General features: G+C 37.8%; 1 long non-coding RNA gene across 9 annotated transcripts in view; it reads left to right on the forward strand.

The window, feature by feature from the left end:
- The first annotated feature begins 71 nt into the window (after positions 1-71).
- LOC107205629 overlaps positions 72-17,134 on the forward strand; it is a 39,447-nt gene continuing 22,384 nt past the window's right edge. The window contains exons 1-6 of one of the 9 annotated variants that reach the window (XR_002001813.2): positions 301-780; positions 10,837-11,011; positions 12,832-12,937; positions 13,265-13,331; positions 15,201-15,352; positions 15,710-15,804. This is a non-coding gene — a long non-coding RNA (uncharacterized LOC107205629). Of the gene's footprint in view, positions 158-216; positions 781-10,836; positions 11,012-12,831; positions 12,938-13,264; positions 13,332-15,200; positions 15,805-17,134 lie in introns of those variants that run through there. The other 8 variants (XR_002001814.2, XR_002001819.2, XR_002001815.2 and 5 more) reach the window with 8 other exon arrangements.

Genomic DNA, 17,134 nt, shown 5'->3' on the forward strand with positions numbered 1-17,134 from the left:
CGCCGCCGCCCCCCGCCCGGCCGCGGCCGCTGCGCAGCTTCCGGCGCGCTCCCGCTTCCATGCGGGCCCGCCCCGCCCCGCTCCCGGCAGCCGGCGGAGGCGGGGCCAGCGCCGGGCGGGCCCTGGGCTGCGCTGAGCGGGGCCAGCAGCGCCCGAGGTATTTCCCGCTCCCTCCCTCTCTCCTCCGCGCCCTTCCGCCCTCACTCACGCGGCGCGGTGGGAGGGGACGGTGGCGGGGGCCGGTCCTGCGGCACCTCCCGGGGCCGCCCGGGCAGGGAGGGCCCGCCCCTGCTCCCCCCGCAGCTGAGGGCCGGGAGGCGGCGGCCCCGCAGCGCTCGCCCCGGTGGCGGGAGGGGCCGCACCGCCGCTCGGCGCGGTGCCCGGGGCAGGGAGGTGATGATTAACCTGCGGGCCATCGAATACCTGCCTAAAGTCGCGCCCAGGGTGGGGTTTAACCTTGTGCGAGGCTCGGTGCCTCCCGTGTGATTCTGCCCGAGAGCCTGCAGCGACCAGTTCTGCTGCTGCCGCCGAAGCGCTGCGGGGATGCGCAGCTCCCTGTTGAAAATCTCTGCTCTAAATCTCAACCTAGAGCTCGCCTCGCAGTCGTTTTTGGCGGTTTCAGGCTCAAGAGGTCGAGATGATGGTGGGGTCTCGGCGAGCGTCTCTGCACCAGCAGCCTCGGGCTGCAGTTGCTCGAGTATTTGTGGCCGGCGCTTGAATCCATGCTGGCCCCTTTTCCTCGAGCTGAGCTGCAAGGAGCCCGGCAGCTGCGGCATTTAGGTCAGTGCTCCGCTTCTCTTGCGTCAGGAAAGCTGTCAGTGCGGCCCCAGCCTCCTGCTCCTCGGGGCTGCAGGGCAGAGTGAGTCAGGAGATTGTTCCAGTGGGAGCACAGAAAATACCTTCTCTCCTACTGCCTGCCTCTGCTTTCCTGACACGCTGCTCCTGGCTGCGCTTTTAAAAAGCGCTTAGCGCTGTATGATTAGCATTGCGAAATGATGTGCTACTATAACGGGGCCGTCGTAACATCCGTAATCTAATTTTTATCCTGTACTTATTCCTTTAAGTTGTGCAGCAATGTTGTGAAGGTTGAATTAATGTTTGAGAGTATTTTATTCTATTGGAGGAAGTTTTATACCTGACTGGAGAAATACTAGAATGAAATTTGCAAAGAAATATGTCACGTGTACTTATTTTTAGATTGATGTTGAGATTTGCTTCATTAGTGCTTTGATTGTGGAGAATGTTTTTTTCTGTGTACGTTCATCAGGAGTGTAAAGCACTTTTGGATATGTTGAGTAGGAGGAGGAACTCGGTTGCTCTACAGTCACTGAGATGGGTGTTCCTACATATATGCAGTGCATTTTATATGTATTTAATCTCTTTTCCAGTGGCTCTGTTTAACTGCTAAAACTGGTCAAATAATGTAATCTACTGAATGATATCATGTAGTAGTTTCCTTAGGTAGTTGTACTTATGCAGTGATTTTTCTCCTGGCATTTGGGTCTCTCAAAACCACAGTACTGAATTATGGTTAAAATGCAGCGGACCTATGAAAATCAATATAAGTTCTGTTCAGTAGTATGAAAGGTAATGTAAGTTCTGTTTATTAATTTCAATAACAAATTTTTAGCTTCTCATTGTAGTGTAAGTTCCACCTTTTCCCAGGGGTGACTAGAGTCTGCTGTTTTGTTTTGGACTTCCACAAACTTTTGTCTCAAGTGTTGACAGCTTAAGAGATAATGTGGTTAAAAGGTGTTTACTTGTGTGTGTTTGTGCTCTGGAAGGATTAAATAGATGTTTTTCCTGCTTGTTAGCATAGGCTGATTTTGAAAAAGTTCTAGTACTAGATCCCAGGTCTTTGGTAAGTTAGAATGCATGACTCAATATTGTTAAGATTTTTTTTTTGCTACCTAATGCCTCCATTCTCTGTTTTGTCTCCTCCCTCCCTCCCACCCCCAACTTTTTTGGTAAACTATCCTATATTTGGGGACAGACATTTTAGCAGGGACTAGGAAGAAATACTTTACAATAAGGTTGGAGAAAAACTGTGAGGTTGCCAGAGAGCTAGTAGATGCCTCATGCATGGAAACATTCAAGGTCATTTTGGTTAGGGCTCTGAGCAACCTGGTCTTGTAGATTACCATGCTCGTTGCATGAGGGTGGACTAGATAAATTTTAAACGTCCTTTCCAACCCAAAGTATTCTATGACTTCAGGTGTTTTTTATATACTCCTAAGCACCACACAGGATTTACTGGTGTCCTTTCTTTTTTCCTCCTGGACATTCAAGTTGATTAAAGGAAAGCTTATGCCAAAGACAGAATCCAGAACCTGAGTTTTTCCATATGCTTGAGGAATAGAGTTTTTGTGTTGGCAAAGGAAACTGATGTTTTTCATCTCATTTTACAATAGAATTTCATTTGTCCTGAACTAAACAATCCTACAGTAATAATTACTACATGATGCCAGCTCCACAGTCACTAGGACTTGATCTGAGTGTTCCAGATGTGGACTGGTAATGACTTTGGGATCTGGTTAGACTTCTGTTTGCTCAAACTGAATTTTGTCTTGTATGTCTTGTAGCTTTGGTTTTGAGTTAACTAACAGTGCATGAAGCCATGGCTTATTTATTGTTTCATCAATTTCTATCTATTTTTTGAAACTTTTTTTAATATAGAAAGAATTAGGAGGGTTTTAAGATATATTTTTGAAGCTCCTTTGGTTCAGGCAAGTATGCGAACAGCCATGTCTGATTTAACTTCTTGAATTAGGGAATCATCCTCTTGTTGCACTCTGTTCAAGTATGATTTTCCAACTCTGTGGTTACATAGACACAGCCAAGACTCAGAGTCTTCCCCCCAAACCCCAAGATGAACTCTTGAAATGCTGTTTAAGACTCGATATATGTATATATATGGTGCTTTCAAAGAGTAGCAAATCTGTACAAGAAACCATTATCTGGAACACAGTTAAGAATGTCGGGGAAACATTCAGGGCATATATTTAGAAAATTGCACTCGGGCTGAGAGCAGATGCTATTCATGTGTGTCCTCTAAAAATATTTTCACATGCAAATTACACACCCGCTGGCTGCTCAGTTCTAACCATGTTGTTGCTGCATGATGGTCCCTGAGAAACTGAGAATGGAGTGGGAGGTACCAGCTGAAAACTTTTGCTCTGGAGGTTTTGTTTCTTGGCTTTCACTTTTGCTTGACTTTCCTTCTTTTTCTAAAACCTAACATAAGGACATTTCTAAAATGACACTTTGAAAGTTTAAATTTTAATGTAAGAAAAATAAAGCAACTAATTATATATATACCTCTTTTTCTCTGTTTAATGCTTGAATATATTAATTATGTTCTGTTTTTCAAGTACAGACCACAAGAAAGCCATTGTCTCACTTAGATTTTTTTTTTGTATATGAAGTCAAGGTAACTGTGATTGTAAACTTTCTTGCATTCCTCAACTGTTTTTAAGCCCGCAGATCAGTAACATTACCGATTTTGATATGTATACTTAGTATCATTTGGCTATTGCATTGCAGTATTTTAAGGGAGGGAGATCTCTTTTAAGACAGATTTTAAAATCAGTAGCTAAAAAAGAGGCCATTTTTTTTGTCAACTGCTATGTATTTAAACCCTTTGTTTTTCTGGAGTAAAAACATCTTGTATTTTTATGACATATTTTCAGAAGTACAGAAAAAAAAAAGTGCTGCATTTTTCCCTGTTATGTTGGCTGTAGCCTTTACAGAACAGGAGAAATCTATATATTGCTCTGAGGTAGACCTGTTTTTTCTTCTTGGATCTTATAAGAGATGCCTCTTAGTCATCCTTAACAGGAGTACATTTTTTGATGCATAGAAAGAGAGAAACTGAACACTTCTGACCTGATGCAGTGCTCTCAGAAATCACTGAAAATACTTCCATTTGGGAATTGCAGCTAGCCTTCAAAGTACTTTCTTAATTTTCATACTATTCTTGAAGTTATTTTACCTCCATTTCCTACAGCCCTTAGGCATCTGACCCTGTTCTAGTAGGGAACAATAGCCAAGAGTTAGATTCTTTGTATCTCTTGTGTTTCCAGAAAGGAATTACTTTCAGGAATGCTTCTAGTGGGGAAAATATCAGTGATGAAATCTTGTTTCTGAAACCCATGGAAAGCAGGGTGGTATCTGATATGATCATGGTGGTTATGTTGTGCATTTGTGTCCTTAGGAATCTTCCAATAGTTAGGTTGTTTCTGTGACATTGTGGTGTTGCATTGCTACTCTTGTTAAAGTTAACAAAAACAGAAAGCACGGCTTAATGTTGATGGAAGGATTTGGATTGGACTCAGCTGAGGTAATATAACAAGAGTCAAACAAAATTCATGTCTCTGTAGTAGCAAAGATATTGCCTAGCTTGATATTAAGGACTTCGAAAACTGAGGTGAAAGTTTGGAGTTGCATTGGTTAAAAGACTTACAAAATAAGAAGGATTACAGCTAGCCAAGTGTTTTGAAATTAAATGAACAAATAGTTAATACTTGCCCAGATGTGATATGCTGGTTTCTGGTTTCACACATTAATTGCTCTTTTAAGGCAGGTTATATTTTACTTTCCTTTTTGTTTGGCCTTTATACTGGTTTTCTCTTCCTCTGTATGAAAGTCTGGAATCTCTAAGGTGGATTTAGGTTTAACTGATTGACTTACAGCAGAATTCCAAGATGCATATCAGTAAGGTTTCATTCTTTTTGGGAACAGGGATTTTCAGCAATAGCTGCTAAAGACAGTGTTGTACAGGAAGTTAGGAAAACTGGGATGGTGTAAAAGGTGCTATCACTCTTTTGTATGTGTTTATAAAAGGGAAATGCCAAATTATATCTATGCAAGTAAACAATAATTGATATTATGACACTTCTAAAAAGAATCTTAGTTATTTTGTTCTGTTTTCAAAGTAACTTTAAAGGTTGTTTTGTTTTCTTGAAATAGTAAGTGGTAATCAAACATACTAGTTAAAATTGAACCCTTTTGAATCTTGGAAAAAAAATCTCAATATCTTGCCTGCAGAACCTGGTTCCTATGTTAGCAGAGAAAAGAATATTAAGTAACACTCTGTCTAAGAAATTGGCCAGTTCTTTTTGCACTCCATAATGTGCTTCACAATATTTTTCATGTATTCTGGTACTTTCAGAAGGAAGGAGTCTTTTCAAGTAGACTGATTCTAAGTTTGTAAGATGTCAGTTGGTACCAACAAAGGAAAAAAGAGCAATGATCTATTTTGTGAAGTTTAAAAGTGACAGATTATCTCTCTGTTCTTACTTACCTATTTAAACTTTCACTGATGTAGCATTACCTGTCCATTAGAGACTTTCCCCTCTGGTATTTGAAGCACTTGAGCTACATTTTATCACCATTATCTTGTGGTTCTTTTCTTATTTAGTCTTGGAGGGTTTTTGCTTTCTGCAATCCCATTTGGTTAAACATTCTGTGTAAGGATGCTGGTATTGTTACAGCCACTTTATGCTATGCGTGAACAGAGGCTCCAGCTTCTGGCATCTCTTGAGGAAGTGCTGTGTAAATGCAAAGGAAGACTGATGCTTCTACTGAAGAGTTTAAAATGCCTGTCCCATCTCCTGTTTCTGGAATTGCAGCATATTGCATACTTGCCTGATTTTTCACAGAGTTGCATGAGTCTAAAGAGTTTTTTGGAGTTGGTAAGACTAATTCTATGTGAGCTTAAAGCCCTTGCAAAATCTTTCCTGTTTCTGAATTAGCCTGTGATGATTTTGTTTGTTTCTTTTTTAATGTCTGAAAAATTTATTTATATATGAAGTCATTCTTTAAGTAGGGCTAATGAAAGAAGATGATTTGTCTTTAATAAAGTGTAGTACACGGATATTTTTATATGACACTTTTTATTTGATTGTGGTGCTGAATCACCACATCATGATTTTTGTTATCATGCTAGTTGCTGTAAGAATGCATGTGGTTCTTCACCCTCAAGAAGGAGACATTTTGGGCCTGGACATCACTACCCTTTTCTAAATAAATTATTTTTTACATCTGCAAACTGTTTTTAGAGCATTTTTTCTGTAATTCTTGGACCCTGTGTTGGCAGGGGATGTGGGGAGTGGATGAGTGGGATCATGGTGGTGAAAAAAAATTGTTAAATTGTTACCTTTTTTCACTCTAGCCTAAAACATTAGTAGTTCAACTTCTAGCTGAAACAAAATATTGCTGAGTTCTGGTTTGCTGATGTATATTTAGCACCCCTCTGATTCTCAAGTGTTGCAGCCCATTGGCCTGTTAAGTGCATCTAATTGTATGTCCTCTTCTCTGTCAATCTCCCAACCTTTCTTTGTACTTTAAAATTAATGTTCCATATGCTCCAAAGCTGTGGTAGTGTTCAGTACTTGTTCTCTATAAAGCTTCATTTCTACCTTTGCCTTTAGAGCAGAAGAGAATGGCTGTAATTGTCCTTTTCAACCTGATAGTGCTTTTTCTTATATCAGAAAAGTTATTAACTAGCCACAATGGTAATTTTTATATAATTTGTGGTGTGCTAATGCAGAAGTTTTGAGGTGTGCTGATGTCATTCTCTGTACACAATATGGTATAATTGACACAACACCTTCTTTCTCTTTTTTGTTTCGGTTGCTTTTTCCCTGGTTTTCAGTAAAGTAATTTTGCACCTTGGCCAAAACTCAAAAGCAATCATCTGCTTCTAACGTGGCAGCAGCACAGTGCAAGGTGTGGGCATACCTGTGTTGGCAGCATACCACAGAGCATCTCCTTGCAATTTGTTCTCTCTTCCCTCAGACAGGGTGCCAGGACAAGACTTGTTGCTTGGTAGTCAGGTATTGACTTTCTCAACTACGATACCAAACACTACACTCCTATAAAGGGTTGCAGACATGGAAATGCAGTTAGTTTTGTTGCAAACAACTATTCTGAAGTAATTTTTTTCTTTCTAAAACACAAAAGCTATATAGCTTACTGTTAAGAGAGAACTTAAATATTTTAGTAGAATCAATTATCTTAATTAATCAGAAAAAATGTTAAAGTTTCTTAACACAAGTATAAAATAAAGATATCTAAAGTAGAAATTTGCTGGTGAAGATGCTCCATCAGTTTGAGAATCTGACTGACCTCTCATTTTTGGCTTTGGAATTGCTGGCTTGATTGTTGTCTCTTGCTGCTTCCTACCTGCATCTTTGAACCACGTCCCTTTCATTCATTCCCTTTCATTGAGGTTGATGTAGGTGCACCATCCTGGCACCTAACTTCTGCTGCTTAAACACTGCTGGGAAATTAAACTCTTTTTATGGATATGCAAGAGAAAATTGTTGGAATATCCTGTAGTTCAAGCAAATGAGGTCAAATAGGGACAGGCCCTCTATGGAACCTAGCAAACAGCAGTGGCTACTAATGAATGTTTGGAGAAGACGTGTAAATAATGTCTGGAGCTGTGGAATTCTAAAGGTTTTCAGTGTATTTAAAAATACCCCAGAACCCAGTGTTTTAAAATGCCTTTTGAATGAAGACCAAGGTTAACAAGGCTGCTAAAGTAAATTTAGTTTTTCCTATAAATTCTGCTATTTATTTCTTGTTGCTGTTGTTACCACTTAAATAGTGACTATATTATTTACAGTAGTGTCCACAGTATTAATATTTGAAGTTACTTAAAATAGCAGGTATTAAATGTTCAAATGAAATAATTATTTAGAAGATGAGCTTTTCTTCATTTAGTTTGTTTGTCAGAGTTCACATAGTGTCATACAGCATAGATAAACTGTCACTGTATTTCATGCTTCAGAACAGAGGGTATTACTGAACTGATATAAAGCAAATTTACTTTGTAATTCAGCTTGTGTCATTGGGTAACCATGGTTTTCATCAACCTGTGAACCACCTGAAACCAGGATCCAGCCCTCTGCTTCTACCTTGCTTAGGGGTTCATCACCCCCTGCTTCACTCCATCCTTTTGTCATCTATGAAAATCTGCCCCTGTACAGCAGGTCCCCTTGGATGACTTCTCTCATAACACTACCTGATTAGAAGACATTTAAAGTGAAATGCAAGTGTCTGGGTACTGGTTCTGAGTGCAGCTGGAAGTGCTATAATGTTGCATGCTTAGGAATAATGTGTGGCAAGTGACTGGTCCCACAAACCCTTCTGCAGATAAGTAATCCTATCAAAGGCGGTTGAGTGCATTTGATTAAGGATTACATGCGATTAGTGGTCTGCAAGGTTAAGAGTACAACTTGTATCATTAATGAGTATTCACATATTAATGCTGCTTTGAGCAGAGATTGAACTAGATGACCTCTGAGGTCTGTTCCAACTAGAATGATTTTTTTGATTATCACACTTGTATTATGCAAATAGATACTTCCTTTATAAAAAAACCCATTAGTTGGGTAAGTTAAACTCTAGTAAGTTACTGTTGTTGTTTTACCTAATTGCATCATGTTGTAGCATGGAGTTGCAAATTTGACCCAAGATTAAGATTTAAAACAGTAAGAGGAATACACCCATGCCTTTTTTGTGTATTGCTTCAAATTCTTTGTATACACTTTTATATCAGATTGAGTTTCTTGTATAGGAATTCTTTCCTAGCATATAGTTGACACGTTCTGGAATTTCTCCAGAGTAGAGTGCCCAAAAATTTGATACTTCATGTGCAATTGAGGCATGTGAATGAATTTAAATTTACTCTGCCTAATTCAGGTACCACTAGTACTGAGTCTATGGTAACAGGGGCATCAGTGTGGGTTAGCAGATTGAGAAAGGTTTGAGGCCCTAAAAACTTTCCAAAGCAAGGACTCAGAATGTGAGAGCACATTCTTATATTTAAAAACAAAACAAACCCAAACCCACTACCACCCCAACAAACTCCCCCACTGTTAGAATATACTGTGTAGAATCTGAATATATGTAGGTGTTGAGACACAACTGGTTGAGTTTAAAAAACTGTAATCCTTCTCATGTGCGGGGAATCATATGGATTTTCTTTCTGTATCTGGATAAACTTTTTACCCATTGATACTTCTATAATTGTTCTCATTTAGAATTGTTTATTGCTTAGTTTTAAGGAAGAAGTTGGTGATAAGAGAGGAAATCTCTAAACTGCTGCCTGATAAAGGCCAATCACTTTCACTTGCATGCAATCATAGATGTTTTTGTGTAACATTTTAAGCTCCCAATATTTGAATTGATCTCAGTAACGGGCTATAGGTGTTGTCATGGCTTATTGGTGGCAGTGTATTTCAGGAAAACCCTTGGTTGTATGCTTTTATTTAAAAATATAAGGAGTATGTTAACATCACCAGTAATGTGTTAAGGACCTGGCAGGTCTCTTTGGCTTTTAGGGAGTATAGAAACAATAAAAAGGAATAAGAGCTGCTAGGAAGGAGTGGACTTATCTCTTTATGCTGCTTTTCAAGCATAGGATGTTGTCCACAACAAGGATGTTGTGGGCATTTTATTATTTTCAAATAATGTTGATTGGATGTTATCTGATTATGGGATTAAAAAAGCAAAAGACTGAATGCAAGAATGAAGTGCTAAAGGCTTCTAAGTCAGAAGGACTTGATGCTATTCATTCATTTAGTGGTTCTAAAGGATGAAGTGGCTGATCTGCTAAGAAGAATGCATCTTGTTAGGATGGGATGCTGTGCCAGAAGACCGGAAGCTGTCAAGTGCTCTACATGCTGTACTTTTAAACAGAACACAAAGAACAGAGCTGGAATTTGCAGACCATCCTGTTGAGTTCATCCTACCTTAAAGTTGCAGTGTATGGCCTTTGGCAGGAAATTGTACTGCAGGCAGTTTTGTTAGGCTCTAGAAGTCGTCATTTTTTTATGCCATTGTTGGGAGGATGACCAGTGATTCAGAGGTGGAACTGAAAGTTACAGCAGTCCAGTAGTACACTATGCTGCTTTCAGTGGCAGAGCTGTGATTTACCTTGTAATTTACACTCAGGTGGCAACAGCAGTTTCTTAAGTGCTGACATTTTTAGCTGCAGTTTTCTGTGTGGTCTTGTTCCCTCACTTTCCCTCCTGTTATATTAGCACAGTGATTTCTACCATCATGCAGTGACTTGAATCAGAAAATTGATCCTGACTTTGAGAGGAGTCTGTGGCAAGCAGCAATTTCTAACCCAAGCTTGTTCCTCGCTCTGGTCTCATCTTGGTGGGTGGCTCCACCAGGAGACGGGATCATGACCTAAGGATCAGAACAAGCAGCAGGAGTGTCCTCTCTGGACTGGCATTTTACCAGAATAGATGCTCATCAGATTATGCCTCTAGAATCTGTGACTCATCTTGCCCTCAAGTAAGCATCCCAAGTAAAATACTGCATACATCCAGTAAAATCAGAGAAAGTTGTGAGAATCTTGAAGGCAGTCTTCTAAGGCTGTCTGTATTAGCATGATAGTGCTAGATGACATTTGGTGTTTTTAGCTACAAAATAATTAATGCTGGAAGGAGTAACTTAAACTAGGTGAAGATAATTCTATATTACAAGCAAATGTTCTGCAAAAATACATGTATCATTCTAGATACCCAGGTGAAAGCTTCTTTGAAGAGAAGAAATACGTGATGTATAAGAAACATCCTAAAATGCATTGAAATGGTGCTCACAGTAGCCTTAAATGGAAGTTCCTTATCTGGGCATCTCCGCTTAGATGAACTGTCCATCTGGTTTAATGAATTCATTTATGCTTTATCAATCACTGCACATACATATCCTGTATGTGTTTTAAATGCTATTGTTAAGCAACAAGTTCTTGAAAACTAAGTGAAGTATTTTCAGTAACTTTACACAAAATAAAGTTGCTGTATTTCTTGCTTTCAGTTCAGTTACTTCAGATGATCTGTAAATTTTCAATAATGGCAATACATTCATTCTGCCATTTGGAGGAGCCTGTGCCACAGAATAATGATCTGAAGAAAGCTCACTTATTTGCAAGGAAGAGTCTTCATTTGGGAATTAGTATTGATGCAGCTCAAGGGTGCTTTTTCAAGTCCAGGTAGGTTTTGTTTTTTAATTATACTTACTTGGGTTTGGTATGCTGGCATTTAATTTACATTTGCATATATGCTGTGTCCTGTCAGAGCCTTTGTGTTGGTCATTTGACACATGAAGTATGTTGAAATTAAAAGGCACATATAGGAACAGGCATACTTAAGAGATGAGTGGAGGAAAAGAGTTTGGAAAATAATTCTAGCACCATTTATTATCTCTGGAGTACCTGTCAATGGAGGTTATGATCTTAATGATGCAACTCCCTTTTGCTGTGTGCTTTTTTCAGACTTTTCATATGTGTTTATTATATAAATTCAATATTTTGCTAAGCCTGAGTTGTTGTTTTGGATCAAAATGTTGGTTATTAAACCTCAAGTCATCCAGAAGCAGTAAAAAGCAAGTCACAGTTAGGTTTTCACAACTTGGAAAATTTTCTACTTAAAAAAATCAGCTTTGGAATTTTTTAAAATTTATTTTAATTTTATTTTTTCTAAAATGTGTCCTTAAATCTTGGCATTGTAACACCTGACTAGGATTTAATTTTAGACTAATGGTTTCTGAACATAATGTTTATTTTTTTTCAAGACATCCAATTATTTTTATAACTAATCATGACTTCACAGCACAAGTTGGTTTCTAGTCATATTCTGTATGGGAACTGTATGCAATATACATTCAATAAGAACTATTAGAAGTAAAGTAATAAAGTAGTTATGAATATTTAAACAGGCACTTGAATTTCTTGTGTTCTCATAGCAAACTGTAGGGATTCTCAAACTGGCAGTGTGTTTGGTGTTCCAACCAGCAGCCAAATAAATGATAATTTGGGAAAAAAACTCAACAGCCAAATTCTTCTTATCAGATAGAGTACTGTTTGTCAGCCTTTTCAGCTGTACACAAATCAAGACTCTCTTAATAATATCTGCCTACTTTGTAAGACAAAATATTAGTTAAATTACTGGATCGCTTGCATCTTTTAGATACATCTCTAAAATCTGATCTGAGAAGCCTTAAGAGTATCATTTGTCTTGCTAAAAATCCCACAGAATTAAATGGATTTCAAATTTCTCAAATGTATTACTGTGGTATCTTCTGGGTCTGGAAACAGAGGCTCCTGTTCTGTGTGTTTTCATGCACACATTTGACTTCCTGTCAGTGCCTTCCTGGTAGAGTGCTGATGCTGAGAACTACAGTGTTGTAGAAAGAGCATTACTTTTTATAAATATAAGTCTTTAGTTTAGTTCCCTCATCCTTGTAGGAAACATGAAGATATTGTTTTAAATAAATGCTTTGTAAATGTAATAAGTACTTAGAAGTCAGAAACTAGTTAAGAGAAGCTTTTGAACTGTTAATGTATTCCAGACAGGAATGGCAGTAGTAAAAAGGAGGCTGTTGCCTCAGTGTACTTCTAAAAATTGAAATACATGTCAATAAAATCATCACAAACCAGAATTAATTCTGGAGATAGTGCTTATATTTTCTGGTCCTATTTTGCATATGAATGCTATGAATAGTGTTCACCAGATACAATTTTATTTATTTTTTTTAATGATACAGAATTATAAAAACTGAGGGCCTTGGTGTATCCAGATTTATTTTTAATGTAGTTGAAGACCAATATTTATTCTTAAGCTTATTAGGTCCTGTTGCTGAGAATCCATTCTGGCTGCACATGAAGTCAAACTTCAATGGAACACAGTTCCATTGAACCCAAACCAGGACAAGAGTAAAATAGAAACCAAGTTCAGTATTATTCATAATAATGCTTATGGTGTCTATAATATGGGTATTGAGAGCAGCAAGTGTATTTTTTTTTTTTTTCAGACTCTTTCAGCAGAACTGTTACTTTCCTAACACAACCTCTGGTACAAGGATAAATTGGGTTTTTGTCAAAGAACAGAGTCCTGTATCTGAAGAGTAAGAATGTAAGGTATTTGAGATTATATCATTTCAGCAAGCAGTTAACAGCAATTTCAGTTACTTGTTACTTTGCAGACAAATATACAAAAATACATGATTTATCATGCATCAAGAAGTCTCAAACATTTTATATCAGTTCCTTTTTGCTGGTTAGGGTTTTTTTTCTGCTTTTTATCTCATGGGTGGAATTTCTGAAAGCATTCAGCTCTGCTTTCTAAATGTGTTTTCTGTGAAATCAATGAGCTGACCTGAGTGGGAATGAAGGTTGGTTTATCTTTGGTGAGGCAAAGTTAAGCTGTCAATAACTGATGTTGAAATCTCATCCTTCAAATGCTAGGTCCTTGACATTCAGTGGGATGAGAATCTCAGAACTGACTACTGGGGACTCCCAGGCTACAGATCAGGTAAATAACTTCTTTGGAGGAGGAAATTAAAGGTGTCTTCTTTTTAAAATTATGATAATTAAGTAGCGAAGTGTGCAACTTAAACTATAAATATTTCCCACTTAACATTTAATTTAAAATAGACATGTCTATATTTGTGAGAGGATTTGTTAGTTGCAGTTTGAGTCTTATATAATTATCTAATATTTCAGCAGTACTGTTTCTAAAGAGGACTTCTATATTGACACAGAACATGAATGTCTAGCTCTAATCCCATTTTCCAACATGAACCTGTGTGTAGTTGGTCCAGCCACTGTGATTTCCATTTTGCAAAGACAGAGATGTCTTTTGGTATTGAATGTATAATTTAGAACTAACAGCTTCCATATTAGAGTAGGTGATAGGGGCTCTGTTCAGATCACGGGATCACAACAGTTTGTGTTGTGACAGCTCAGTATAATTTGTAACAGAGAGACTTAAAGTCACCCAGAACTGGTGCTGCTGTACTTTATTTCTGCTCTTGGAAAGTACAGTGGTATAGCAGGTGCTGCTGCCTCAGTACTGGAGACAGGACAGTTGGAGAGGAACAGTGTGCAATGGCAGCAGGAGCTGTTACGGCTATCTCCGATAGCTTGTCCTAGTTCATCATCCAGAGTCCTTTTTTGCTCTGCTTTTTGGGAAAGATGGGGAGGAAAAAATCAAATATAGTTAAGTAATTGTTAGAAAAAAGCAGTAAGTTTTCCTTGTTAAAAAACAAAAAGTTTTTCTTCTGTCATAGTGTTCAAAGAGAAAACATTACAGATTTGGGTGTTTGTTTTTAAGACTTGTCCAATTTCAAATATAGACTTAATTCCTTGCCACCTTCAAAATCAGAAAGATAATATGAAAGGATCAGTATTTTGAGATCAAGAATAAAAATTGAGAGTATTTTAAGATAAAAGATTACAACAAATCAAAGAAATAGATGTATTACATTTTAATATATTTAACTTCAATGGACTGTTAACATCAATGAGATATATTTAGGGTTTTCTATGTTCAGTTCTATAGGCAATATAGAATGTGAGAGAAACAGCTGCATCTGAAATAGATCATCTGCTTTAAGAAAGTAGGAAACTATTCCTGCCAAGCAACTGGTTAAAACAACCTATTAAAATACAAGTGGTTTTATAGTAGCTTCATAATTCATTTAAGTAGAAGGAGTATCACATTCTTGTAATAAGTTGTGTGTTCCTAAGTGGTGAAGAATACAAGGTTTGGGGATTTTTTTTTCCCCCTATAGAAATGAGTAATCCCTGTAATTCTTGCCACAGGATATACTAAAGATTTGTGGGAAAATCCTGTACAGTTACTAAAGGTTCTTTATAATAAAAATAAAAAAAAAAATAAAAAAAAATGTGTAGTACACAGCACATTCAGTCTTAGAGAAGGGACATATTTTAAGAGACAGTTCATACCACTGTAGGTGGCACTGTAAAGTGCCATTAGCACTTTAAAATAGAAGTGTCTGAGCAATACCTAAGCTGTGCATGTACCTCTCTGTGGGTAACCCATTCATATATTAGTTTTATGGAATATCTTTGCTCCACTGTTCTTTGGAACACAGCTTCCTGCCCTCTCAGAAAGATATATCTTGTTCTTGGGACTTGTGTTCCAAGACTATCTAAGAGAGGGCTCGTGTGGGACCTTGTATGTAGCTTACTTTAGGGCTTAACAACAATAGCAGGACTGGATACCACCCAATGTGCTACACTGGTTTTGGGTCCCAACATCATGACATTCTTTTGAGAGCAGGCCCAGGAATTTGTTATCCTGGTCATGAACATCCAGCTTAAATGCTATCCTCTTGGATCCAACTCTTTTATTGTCATATTGATTGTATTTTTGAAGGAGGAGAGTCTGTTGCTTTGTCTGCAATACAGGTATGGGAGTTTGAGGGTCTTCCAAGAGAGGATATTTCATTCCTGACATGCTCACTAAGAAGAGGTGATGAAGCCTATATAGTGCTTTGAAGATTAACTTCATTATCATGCTGCAAAATGGTAAATGTGTATGTTTTGGAATAACATCAAAAAGTGCAGTGAAGTTGATTTTTAAGGAGTAGATTTAAGTATTGCATCCTTCAAGCTGATTTCTGTAAGTTAAAAGTATTTTAGATTATTTTTTACAGAATTTCAGGTTATTGAGAAATTATAATTTCTGTATATAATAGACTACATTTGATGGCAGGTCCTAAAGCAACCTGTTAACTATTTGCAATGAGATAATTTTTCTAAATAGAAATATCATGTTTGTTTAAGAAGATATTCTATATTAGTATGCCCTTTCCATTAAGTTAGGATAGCATGCTACACAAGAATTGTAGTGTTGAGTTTTATTTTCAATTTTCTTCTTCTGAGATTCATCAACTAGCAAACAAAAACCTCCGACTTTTAAGCACCTCACTTTTCAACACAGACTGATCCCTGAGTTGAGAACATTTATGCTATTAAAAGTAAGTATTTTACTATTTTTTTAATAATTAATATACCTAACAGTACATGTGCTAGGTTATGGTCACTGCAGTTCTTATTCTTAGCAAGGCACATACAGTTCACCTTTGATAAGTAATTGTATCTACAATTGTAGGTACTTTATCCAAAGATTCCTGAGAGCAGAGGTCTTATTTTAGGGAGAGACAGAGATAGGGAGACAGAAACAATGCATTTCTCTTGAGTCTGTTTTTGAAGCTGTTGTAAAGAAGTCACCAGTAAAGACAAAAATGCATTCTTATTGCATTTGCATCTGGTTATTCTGGTGTCTCAACTCAGTTGTCTGGGAGTTACCATTCATGTGTCCCGGGGACAACACAGTGATTAAAACTTTTTTTTTTAATTTGTTTTCTCCTTTAAAGAGCACTTGGATAAATAACTAAACTTTGCTCCTTTAGAAGCAGGAAAGTTTGGGGTTGTTTTTCTATTTTTTTAACAGCACAGCTGGAAATGGCAGATGCTGTTACAAGCAACAAAGTAAAGTACAGGTAGTGTGGAAATACTATTGTGCAGCTGAACTAAAGGAATTTTTCTAGGTAACTGCTTGCCTGTTATTGTCATCACCTGCAAGTTGTGGGTAATTTCCAAAGCTGTAGTCTGGCAAAGGAGTAATAATTGCTTTTGTGCATATTTTTCACGCCAAGACACACACTTTACTTTTACCAGTGTTTTTACAAAGATTTAAAATTACCACAACATTGTTGCTAAAAAAAACCTGGTTCATTTTAAAAGAAAAGGAGATACGAAGAGAATAGTGACACCTGAGTGGCAGAGAGAAAACTTTTGTCAGATGAACTCTTGACAGAATCTGGCAGAAATTCAAAGTCTGGTTTGTCTCTAGTAATTCCATTAGCATTTCAAAGATTGGTGATGTTCTGGGAATGACACAGGAAGGATTATTTTTTTAAGTTAAGAACTAGTCTAAAGGGTTTCCTGAGCTAGGAATATTGTTGCTATCTTGCAATAGGTAGATGGACTGTATCTGAGACACTTAGTTTTCTATCAGACATTTCTCTACTTTATCTGTACTGGCGTAATTAAAGTATCAGCCACCTTTCCCCAGTGTGAATAGAGCTGTATCAGTGTAAAACTGTATCTATTGGTAGCTTATTTCTGCATAGAAGGAAACAGCCTAGGAGGGCTGGCCCAGTTCCAGAAATTGTTTTTAATTATATTGCAGTTGCTATGCCTGTATGAACTATTCCTATTGGAGATCTTGCACCAGATGAAAGTGACTTCGATCTAGTTTATTTGCCCTTATCCATACAGCCCCATAAAAAATTACACCACTTC

Source organism: Parus major, chromosome 1, assembly GCF_001522545.3.
Source record: "Parus major isolate Abel chromosome 1, Parus_major1.1, whole genome shotgun sequence".
Classification (NCBI taxonomy): Eukaryota; Metazoa; Chordata; class Aves; order Passeriformes; family Paridae; genus Parus; species Parus major.